Source organism: Moschus berezovskii, chromosome 11, assembly GCF_049115385.1.
Source record: "Moschus berezovskii isolate FMDL1 chromosome 11, NW_MosBer_1.0, whole genome shotgun sequence".
NCBI lineage: Eukaryota > Metazoa > Chordata > Mammalia > Artiodactyla > Moschidae > Moschus > Moschus berezovskii.
In genome coordinates, this window is record NC_142470.1 from 18,068,377 (window position 1) to 18,079,944 (window position 11,568).

The 11,568-nt window shown below is 43.6% G+C and overlaps 1 long non-coding RNA gene across 1 annotated transcript; it reads right to left on the reverse strand.

Annotated features, from left to right (window-relative positions):
- Positions 1 to 2,632: 2,632 nt before the first annotated feature.
- Positions 2,633 to 5,373, reverse strand: LOC148776094 (uncharacterized). The gene is made up of 3 exons (XR_016038682.1): positions 5,227 to 5,373; positions 4,836 to 4,912; positions 2,633 to 3,482 (listed from the first exon to the last, which is right to left on the reverse strand). It is a non-coding gene; the product is annotated as an uncharacterized LOC148776094 (long non-coding RNA).
- Between the last annotated feature and the right edge of the window lie 6,195 nt (positions 5,374 to 11,568).

Here is an 11,568-nt window from a genome sequence, read left to right on the forward strand (position 1 = left end):
TGCCCTCCCTTCCAGGGGCCCCTTCCGGCCCCCTTCACACCACCCCAGGCTTTCCCTCAGCCTCAGAGAGAAGGCAGTACCACTCTCCCACTTCATTAACTTCCATGTAGAAGAGGTGTTTCCTGAGCACCTACTCAGGAAGCCTACCCCTACAGACCTGGGGTAACTTACTGGCCGCCCCTGCTCAACCCACACCAGTAGCTAAGGACTCAGATGTAGAATGATGAGAAGACCCAAGAGCTGGGCTTCCCTAGTGGCTCAGTGGTAAAGAATCTGCCTGCCAAAGCAGGAGAGACAGGTTTGATCCTTGGTCCCGGAAGATCTCACAAGCTGCAGAATAGCTAAGCCCAGACACCACAACCACGGAAGTCCGCGTGCTCCAGAGCCCAGGCCCTGCAACAAGAGAAGCCTGGGCATCAAAACTGGAGAGAAGACCCGCTCCTCACAGCTAAAGAAAAAGCCCCTGCATCAAGGAGGACCCAGCACAGCCAAAAAATGAATCAAATTATCTTTAAAAAACCCAAGAGCTGCCATTCGGATACATGAACATGCGCCCACACTCCAGTTCGAGGTCAGTCCTGAAAAGCCCTTTGCGAGTTTCCTGCTCTCACTTGGCTGCACCGGCTCCAGAGGGTGCTGGCCCTGTCTCTGGCCTCCCACCACACAGGGCAGCCTTGGGAGCACCCACAGGAAGACCCAGACGGTGCCCTCTGCCATTGCCAGTTGTGGGTTTATCTGGATCCTCACACTGCCACTTAGCTAAATGTGAGCTGTGTGACCTTATCTCAGTGGCTTAACCTCTCTGACCTCGCTTTCCTCATGTGTAAAAAAGAGGATCGTTCCATCTGCCTCCGAGGGTTGTTGTGAGGATTAAAGGGAATAATTAGGGAAGGCACATAACCCAGGTATTCAGCGCCCAGGACAGTGTGATGGAACCTTGTTCTAGCACCCCGGCATCAGGATACAGAGTGGACAGGCATTGCCATTCGGCACCTGACCATAGGTCCCTGATCCAAACCAGTGAGTGTGATGCGCTGAAATAAACAGGGAGCAAGAACGGGCCTCACCCTAGGAACAGTGCAAACTGGCTTGGTTGCGACAATACAGCTATCGTATGGTGCCAGCAACAGCTGGGGCTCTTGGCCAGCAGACAGGCAGGCCATCGTGTGCCCTGGAATCAGGGGAGTCCACAAACGATGCATCGAGAGCAGAGAAAGCCGAATGCTGGAGCCTCAGACCAAGAACATCTGTGCAGACAGAAGAACTTCGCAGAGAAGGCAGTCCAGCCATGCAGGTGCCCCCACCGCCCAGGCCTGGGACAGTGCGCCCCACGCAGGTCTGCCCCAAGGCCGCAGCTGTGCTTTGCACAGCAGAAGACATCCATGGCGACCTTTAAATACACAATGATTTACGGAATAAAAATATCACGTGACCCCATCGGCAGTGCTCTTTATTCTACTATTAAGGGGATGTAAGGTGACTCCCAGGTGGCTCAGTGGTAAAGAATCCACCTGTCTGAAGACAGGCAGAAGACACCAGTCTGATCCCTGGCTTGGGAAGATTCCCCTGGAGGAGGGCATAGCATTCTTGCCTGGAGAATCCCATAGACAGAGAAGCCTGGCGGGCTATAATCCATGGGGTCGAAAAGAGTCAGACGTGACTTAGCAACTAAACCACCACCGCCAGGGGATGTGAGAAAGGAAAGGGAAAATCCCAGTTCCAGCCCCTAAACCTAAGCCTCTCCTGGTGGTTAGGGCGGGTCCCCAGCGGCCAGATCAAGCACCTGGGGTCCTGGCTGAGTTCCCCGGGCTGGAGTTCCTCCAGAGTCGGTGATCAGCAGAGCCTGTGTGCTCTCTGTTCAGAGGACACCATGCAGGGAAGGGGGAGACCTGGGCCCAGCGTTATCTCCCTATGGACCTTTCCTCTTCTTGCCTTCAGCCAACTCCAGAACCTTCATCATTCCAGCAGTTTTAGTCTCATCGGTGAGGAGGGGATGTGCCCAGCATGTGGGAGGCAAAAGGATCTTGAAAATAAGTAACTCCTCTGGCCTGTGTGCTGTCGGCTCCCAGCATCCCTCCAGTGCCCAGTATCCCTCAGCCTCCCAGCATCCCTCCACCTTCAGATCCTGTCTAAGAGATGCTCCACAGATGCTCTGTGATCCACGAGGTGAATCCTGATCCCCTAAGAGATCCATGATCCTCTAGGTGGGTCACCATCCTCCAGGTGATCCACAAGATGCTAGGTGTTCAGTGACCCAGTGGATGATACATGAGCCACAGGTTGATCCTTCAAAGAGCTTTACAGTTATGCTCGTGGGCTTGGGGCTGGCAACAGAGGAATGAAATCTTGCTCCACTGCTGTTCCAGCTGTGTGACCTGTGGAAGCCGTTTAACCCTTCATGCCTAGCTTTCCTGCCTGTCAAACGGGGGCAATAAACTCTGCTTGACAGTGTTTCAACAAGGAGTGAATGAACTAATATCAGTAAAGTGCTTAAGCAAGGCTGGCATGGAGGAGGCATCATAAGATTTGTTATATTTTTGGTGCCGGTTTCAAAGTAAAAGGAAACTCCAAGTTTCAAAGACATACATGCAAACTCTTAATGCAAATTATTTTTATTATTGAGAGTGGGAAGGGGTGTATAAAGTGCTGTAATCAACAATATATTTATCAGATAAGAATTCTCCCTGAGAAAAGATACTGTAATAAGGGACGGTAAAAACTGGTTCCAAGAACATATCTGTTCTGGTGCACAGTCCTTTCACACAGCTATTTTGGGTGAGGTGATGTCACTTATTGAATAAGGAAGCAAATATTATAAGCCCTGGAAGTTATTTGGAAAATCCAGGGTAAACCAACAGAAGATGAAATTTCCCATGGGCTAAACCAACAGGAAGTTTCAATCAATCTTGAATTTCCTCATAAAATGATTGAAAATGCCCTTTGTTCCTATTCCCCTTTGCTACCAATTTAAAAGAAAGAAAACTGGGTCATGCATTCAACCTGAGCATGAAAGAGGTTACAAAACAAACCCAGGGTAAAAAGAGAAGTTTTCTGACAGCCGGTACGGCCTCTCCAACCCTAAGTGGTTTATAAAAGGAGCACAGTTCAGTCTAGGGTGGGCAATTATTTTGCAGGCCCAACCCGCGAAGACTTTGTTTCAAAAAGGAGCAGACTGTAGAAAAGCAGTTTACCCAGCGAAGACCGCAGAACCCAAATATGTTCAGAGCTCACGCTTTTCTTCCAGGCGGAGGGGGTTGGAGATGGTTATCTTTGGAAGTGTGGTCAGTGGTCAGCGTCGCAGGGCTGCACACCCATGGGCGTGCTGTTCAAGGCTCTGCTAACCCATGAAAGAGCCCCAAGAGCAGAAAAGCAGAAACAGCGGTTGCTCTCCCGGGTGTCACTCAATCGCCACCTCAACTGCCATGCCCGCTGGCGAGAAAGACAGAGGGGCCCTCAGTATGCTTTGTGAGCTGAACACCAACCTGCAAAGTAAAGCGGTAAGGTTAGCCATCCCTCTCCTAACAGACAGACGACTGTCCGCAGCAACTCACATCAACCTCCCGGATAGGTTGCTCTGTCTCCAAAATGCAGTTGGTTATTTTTTAATCTGTTTATTTTTCATTGATTTGTGATTGCTTTACAATACTGGTTTGATCTCTGCCGTACATCAACAGGAATGAACCATGGGTGTACATGTGTCCCCTCCCTTTTGAATCTCCTTCTCACATCCCGCCCATTCCCACCCCTCCAGGTTATCACAGAACCCTCTCACTGAAAGAGCCAGGCTCTTTCACACGTGTCATGTTCATTTCCTCAAATTCCCCCATTCCTTTCTCCAGGCTCCTGGATGGACTGGTGGCCCTCCGCACTGACTTCTCAAAGACTATATTCTACCTTTACCTACTACTTCAGTGATTTTTTTTCTTTTGACAAAATTTTTATCAAGAGTGAACCCAAGGTTCTTGCTCAATGTTCTAAAATCAGAAGCCGCATATTGCAAATTTCAGAAACGTAATGAAGAAGTAGATTTAATTCCTGACAAAAGTGTGTTCTTGATCAGAGGGGACCTTCTCTGGGGGCCAAAGTCAAGTCACTGCCAAATCCTCCATGTGTCTTGGTGCACGGAGACAGTCTACACGTGTGTGTCAAATTGCCTACTTGGAACAAGTATTACATATATGATACACAAGCACGTAGATATGTAAATTATCTTTGATTTAAATTTATCTTTTCCAAATTACATTAGAGCCCATACTGAAGGAAAATGCGCATTATCACTCTTAATCTTGTAGACCAATGAGAAGACATTTAGTGCTGTGAGCAGCCTTTAGCTGTTTTATTTGTGCTTACTATTGTCAGGGGCCATATAATGAACTTTTCAATATGTCAGGCCCATTTTTAACATAGTGATGACCACAACTGAAGCTGGCTGGTTCAGATCTTCCTGATAAATTAGAACAAATGTATGGCTTCAGGGCAGGTGAGGGAGAGTCATTTAGAAAGAGAACGAACAAAGGCCCTCACGCAATCCTAAAATATGAAGAGGTTGGGGACTGATCATTCCATCAAAACTTCTAAGATGGAAGTTTTCCTGAAGAACATCCCTCCAGGACAACAGTAAGTTTCCACAGAATGGCCAGATCCACACACTGTCAGATAAATCCTTGGGTATCAGATGCTGCCAGGTCAGAAAGGGAGATGGAGCAGAGGTGATGGAGAAGGCTGGAGTGACTCTGACACCAGAGAAGAGAGAGGAGTTAGGACAAAAGAGCACATTCTTGTCATGATGTAAATAAGTAATTCACAACCATGGATAAATGTGAAGCAACACTTACCAGGAAGAATAGGAAGAAAGGGGAAACTGAGACTCCCAAATAAGCATTTGATAAGCATTTCGTGAATGCTTCCAAACCTAGAAAGGGGAAAAAAAAAAAAAAAACACGAGCCTTTAAAAAAAAGACTCAGATAAAAAAAAATTTTTTTAAACATGAAAAAAACACCCAACAGCCTCCATCTCTTAACAGTGTTACTCAGGCCCCTCGCTGCTATCAGCCTTTTTATTTCAATGTCATAGCTCTGTTTTCTTTCTCTTTGATTCAGAGATTAGCCGAGCATATTAATACATATGTTTCCCACTTCCTGCCCACACACTTTTATCTGAACTTCTTCAAGGCCTCACAATGAGACAAGGGTAACTTCTTTAAAAACCAACGTGATTTTCCTAACCAGCTATCTGGTCGCCATTTCCTGTTGTCATTTATGGAAGGCACAGATGGCTTCCTTCAGTCCACAGAGGTAGATTGAGCTTTGGGAGAGATGTCGAGGATCCGGATTTGGTCAAGGCAGCAAAGGACTTGACTTTCAAGGAGCTTGTGTTCTAGTTGAAAGAGACAAATGCTAAAGAAGCAAACAAACATGCAGTTATTGTAGAGCTTTTTAGTGAGTGCCCCCAACTGGATAACACAGGTCATGGAGTGGACTAGAATCGTATTGGATGAGACTGTTAGAACCAAAAAGATGAGAAGGAATTGGCTGTGAAATGATTTAGGGGAAGGATATTCTAGAAGGAATTAAAAATACAAAACCTTTGGGTGTCAAGAACAAGCTTGACACATTCAGAAAAAGAAGGGTACCACAACAACACAGTGAAAGGGGGAGAAAAATGTAGGTAGAAGCCAGATCGTGCAGGGCATTCTAGGTCATAGCGAAAAAATTGAAATTTACACTTGGGGCAATGGAAGATCATAGGAATATGTTAAGCAAAATAGTGACACACAATGTCAGCGTATCCCACTCTAGGTAAGATTGATCTCTCATCCATCACGACATTCACCATCAACCTGTCACCTAAGCCTTTTGGCATCTTTATGATGTGCAGCCATCCTATCCAAGAATATTGACTTCTCTCTTTTAATTCTACATTTGCTCTTTCAGGAATGTTTTATAATTTTAATCATAAAATTTTTGCACATTTGAAACTCTTTATAGTAATGGTGTCTTCCCTTTCATTATACCTTTTAATAGGATATTGCTTGAGGGGTGCATGTGTATGTGTCTATATAAAATGCTTGTTATTTTCTGTATGTCAGTTTCATATTCTATATTACTAAATTATCTTATGATTTTTAAAATTGAAATATTGTTGTGGTTGTTCAGTCACTAAGTCGTGTCCAACTCTTTGCAGCGCCATCAACTGCAGCACACTAGGCTTCCCTGTCCTTCACCATTTCCCAGAGCTTACTTAAACTCATGTCCATTGAGTCAGTGATGCCATTCAACCATCTCATCCTCTGTCCTCCCCTTCTTCTCCTGCCCTCAATCTTTCCCAGCATCAGGGTCTTTTCCAATGAGTCGGCTCTTCACATCAGGTGGCCAAAGTATTGGAGCTTCAACATCAGTCTTTCCAATGAATATTCAGGGTTGATTTCCCTTAGGATTGACTGGTTTGATCTCCTTGCTGTTCAGAGTGTTCTCCAGCACTACAATTCAAAAGCATCAATTCTTCGATGCTTGGCCTTTTTTATGGTCCAATTGCCACAACCGTATGTGACTACTGGAAAAAACCATAGCTTTGACAATACTGACCTTTGTAGGCAAAGTGATGTCTCTGCTTTTTATTTTTTTTTTCCAATTTTATTTATTTATTTTTTTCAAGTTGAACAGACTAAATTTCTTTAAACAAACTTACTTATACTCCAGAGTCCTTTAAAAACTTAATAGCATTTATACATTGAAGGTATTTGATTTTCTTGTAACTAGCACTTCAAATGCAACAAGCATTTGAAGCAACAAACATTTGACCCAACAAGTAAAACTTTCTACAGTTCATAACTTTTATAAATAAAATAAATTAAATGTACAGTGAATAAGTTCTCTGAAATATTTCAATATTTCTGCAGGTTTAGTAACATCGTAAAATACATTTCAACTAAAATTCACAAATCTAAAAACCTGTTAGGCATTTTTAGGCGTTTTAAGATGGAAATGAAGACCAATGTTACATCGTAATATGCCAATTACAAATAGTACTTCAAATAGCAAATACTACAGTTTGTCCCAAACTTTAAAAACTATTCATGAACTCAACACAGAACTATTGATGGCTATGAGAATTGTTTCCTAGCCTTTTTGAAAATTTCAACCCATTTACGTTTAAGGTAATTATTGATAAGTACGATCCCGTAGCCATTTTCTTTATTGCTTTGGGTTCAAGTTTATACACTCTTTCTGTGTATCCTGTCTATAGAAGATCCTTTAGCATTTGTTGGAGAGCTGGTTTGGTGATGCTGAATTCCCTCAGCTTTTGCTTGTCTGTAAAGCTTTTGATTTCTCCTTCATATTTGAATGAGATCCTTGCTGGGTATAGTAATCTGGGCTGTAGAGTATTTTCTTTCATCACTTTAAGTATGTCTTGCCACTCCCTTCTGGCCTGAAGAGTTTCTTTTGAAAGATCAGCTGTTATCCTTATGGGAATCCCCTTATGTGTTATTTGCTGCTTTTCCCTTGCTGCTTTTAATATTTGTTCTTTGTGTTTGATCTTTGTTAATTTGATTAATAGGTGTCTTGGAGTATTTCACCTTGGGTTTATCCTGTTGGGGACTCTCTGGGTTTCTTGGACTTGGGTGATTATTTCTTTCCCTATTTTAGGGAAGTTTTCAACTATTATCTCCTCAAGTATTCTCTCATGGTCTTTCTTTTTGTCTTCTTTTTCTGGGACTCCTATGATTCGAATGTTGGAGCGTTTAACATTGTCCCAGAGGTCTCTAATATTGTCCTCATTTCTTTTAATTCGTTTTTCTTTTTTCCTCTCTGTTTCATTTATTTCTACAATTCTATCTTCTAGTTCACTTATCCTGTCTTCTGCCTCTGTTATTCTACTGTTTGTTCCCTCCAGAGTGTTTCTGATCTTATCTATTGCAATATTCATTGTATATTGACTCTTTTTTATTTCTTCTAAGTCCTTATTAAATCTTTCTTCCATCTTCTCAATCCTTTTCTCCAGGTTTTTTATCTGTAACTCCATTTTGCTTTCAAGATTTTGAATCATTTTCACCATCAAAATTTGAAATTCTTTATCAGGTAAATTCCCTATATCTTCTTCTTTTGTTTGTGTTGGTGGGCAATTATCTTGTTCCTTTACTTGCTGGGTATTTCTCTGCCTCTTCATCTTGCTTATATTGCTTTGCTTGGGGTGGCCTTTCCCTCTTCTTGCAGTTTGTGGAGTTCTCTTTATTACGTAGTTTCTTCACTGTGTGTGGGGTTGGACGGGTGACTTGTCCGGGTTCCCTGGTTAGGGAAGCATGTGTCGGTGTTCTGGTGGGTGGAGCTGGATTTCTTCTCTCTCCTTTAGAAGACAATGGGCTGCTTTTCTGGGAGCCTGATGTCCTCTGCCAGTATTCAGAAGTTGTTTTGTGGACTTTACCCCGCGTTCAAACGTTCTTTTGATGAATTTGTGGGGGAGAAAGTGGTCTTGCCATCTTATCCCTCCGCCATCTTGTTCCTTCCTCCCCAGAACACTGGATTCTTATATTCCACTTGATCATGGAGTATCTCTTCCCAGCTGCTCCAGCAAGGTGCAGCCGCTGTACCTTACCTTGGAAGAGGGGTATCTCCTCAAGGCCGCGCCTCCTGCTTTGAATGTAGATCAGCTCCTCTCGGCCCTCCGGTGCCCAAGCAGCCACCGCCTCCTGAACGTGGTACAGCTCCTCTCGGCCACCGCCCTAACCCTGGGCGCGGGGTAGCTCATCTCAGCCACGATTCTGCACGTGGTCAGTTGCACCGGATCCGGGCGTCTCCCGCGTCTGTGCCGCCAGAGCCGGGCGTCTCCCGCCATCTCTGCTTTTTAATACTTTAAGTTTGTCATAGCTTTTCTTCCAAGGAGCAAGCATAATTATTAATAATTTACAATATTGTGTTAGCTCAGATGATTTTGTTATTTGTAGCACAGTGATTTGATTTTACATATATTTATATGTATATGTATATATCCTTTTTTTAATTCTTTTTCATTATAGTTTATTACAGGATATTGAGGAAGAAAAGAGATACACAACTCGGTGCCAAACTCTGCCACAAATCGCATTACTGCTACGCAGGTTACCTGGAGATGGAGGACAGTCTGTTAGGATGCCTTGCAGAGATTCCACTTTTAATAGATTCCTGATTCTGTCCCCAACCAAATAGCTCTGGGCTCATACTTGACTTGACATATATTAAAAATCTGTTTGGAAGCAAACTGTTTTTAAAGTACCTTTGATTTTAATTAGCATTTTAATTTTAAGAAAGGATGAGAGAACTAAATAAGAAGCTTTTTCCATTTGGGTGTTGAAATCTGTACCATAATGTTACATTAAAATCATTCCTGGTGTGTTAATTAATAATTATCTTAGGAATATTGCAAATATGAAAGGCCACAGTGACTCACTGGCTTCATTTGAGCTCACTCTATTTAAAAATTCTATTAATTCTTGTTACCAATGACAAGATCCATTTAATTCCTTAAATGTGACATTTTATTGCACATAGGGCCTTTCATCTAAGTGAATTTATTGGCTGTGACAGATCCTAAAATTTGTTTTTATTTTTTGAAATGCATTTTGTCAAATACTTTGCCTGTACTTAATTTGGTCCATGCCTAGACTATGGATAACTCTGACAGTCCTCTCCATGTTTGCACTCATGCAAAGAACTGAGGTTGGTAAAAGCAGGAGCGGAGGCGTCAGCCTAGAGAGTCAAGTCAGGGTGCTCGGTGAGCTTGCAGTCGTGACTCAAGATGGAAACGGACATCTGTGCACAGAAGTGGCCTCTACTCTTTCCACTTAGAAGACAATAGTGGGATGGGAAGGATAAAATGACCTGACATGTTAAAAAGATAAATTTGGAGATTTTCCTGGTGGTCCAGTGGTTAAGACTTCGCCTTCTGATACAGGGGGCACACATTCAATCCCTGGTCGGAGAACTAAGATCCCACATGTCTCTCGGCCAAAAAAAAACCAAAATGTAAAACAGAAGCAATGTAACAAATTCAATAAAGACTTCAAAAAATGACCCACATCAAAAAAAAAAAAAAGAAAAAAGAAAGAAAGAAAAGAAAAAAACTTTGAAAAAAATTAACTTGTCACTATTTGTAGCACTGCTGCTGCTGCTGCTAAGTCACTTCAGCCATGTCCAACTCTGTGCGACCCCATAGACGGCAGCCCACCAGGCCCCCCCGTCCCTGGGATTCTCCAGGCAAGAACAGTGGAGTGGTTTGCCATTTCCTTCTCCAATGCATGAAAGTGAAAAGTGAAAGCGAAGTCACTCAGTCATGTCCGACTCTTCACGACCCCATGGACTGCAGCCTACCAGGCTCCTCCGTCCGTGGGATTTTCCAGGCAAGAGTACTAGGAGACATTAAAAAGCTTGGGTGGGGCTAAAGAAAACATTCTCCCAGCCTTGTCTTAAAGTATTAAAATATTTACAGTATTATTTTCAACAAGACATGCCACAAATCGTAAGTGGTAAGATCAGCATTCACATTTGTATTTAATCTGCTGGAAGATGAGGTATTTTCTGCAGTCAAAAGAATAAAACTTCAGAGAAGTGAAACAGCAAGAGCAAAGCCAAGGCTGGCATCAAGCAGTTGGCCCAACTCACAAATGTCTCATCCTTTAAATTTCCATCTTCTCATTTCATATCTCTTCTGTTTGCTAAAACAATGATACAAGTAGGAGCAGCTCCTAGTGATTGGAGAACACGTTCTGCTTCTGGGGCTGTGCTTCATGCCCACTCCTCACCTCTTGGCCCCCGCGGCATTACGGTGACTTTCATGTAACCCGTGAGGGAAACTGAGGCTCAAAAAGATGAAGGCCACTACCTGAGGTACATGGGATTCTCACCCAGGTCTACCCTTCCCACCTGTGCCCTGCTGCCTGCTTGACCAAGGCTGTTAATGTCACCAAGCCCCTCGATCCATTAAGGAAAAGTGTGGCAAGCATTGCATGGTTCCTAGAACCCAGAGCAGGACCAAAGCCCAGGACCACAGTGTTGAAGCTGGTTACAGGAAGGACACACACTTGCTGCCTCTTTTCTTGGGATAGCATTGGTCCCACGGGCCCCCGCACCCAGGGTCTGGTGTGGCCTGTGCCTGCTTTAACAAGTAGGGAACAGTGAAATTGACTCCAGGCCAAAGTTGTCAGAAAAAAAATGCAGGACCCCCAGTTCAGCTTGAATTTCAGATAAATAACAGTTTTCTTTGGATGAGAAATATCCCTGTGGAATAGAATACTTGAGACATACCTATACTAATAGCTTGGGTTTCCCAGGAGGGTCAGTGGTAAAGAACGTACCTGCCAATGCAGAAGATGCAGGTTCAATCCCAGGGTCAAGAAGATTCCCTGGAGAAGGACATGACAACCCACTCTAATATTCTTACCTGGGAAATCCCATGGGCAGAGGAGCCTGGTGGGCTATGGTCTATGGGGTCACAAAGAATTGGACACGACTGAAGCAACTGAGCACACGCACACTAATAGTTATTATTGTTTCTCTAAAATTCCTATTGTTTTGTTTGCTGAACATGGCAACCAG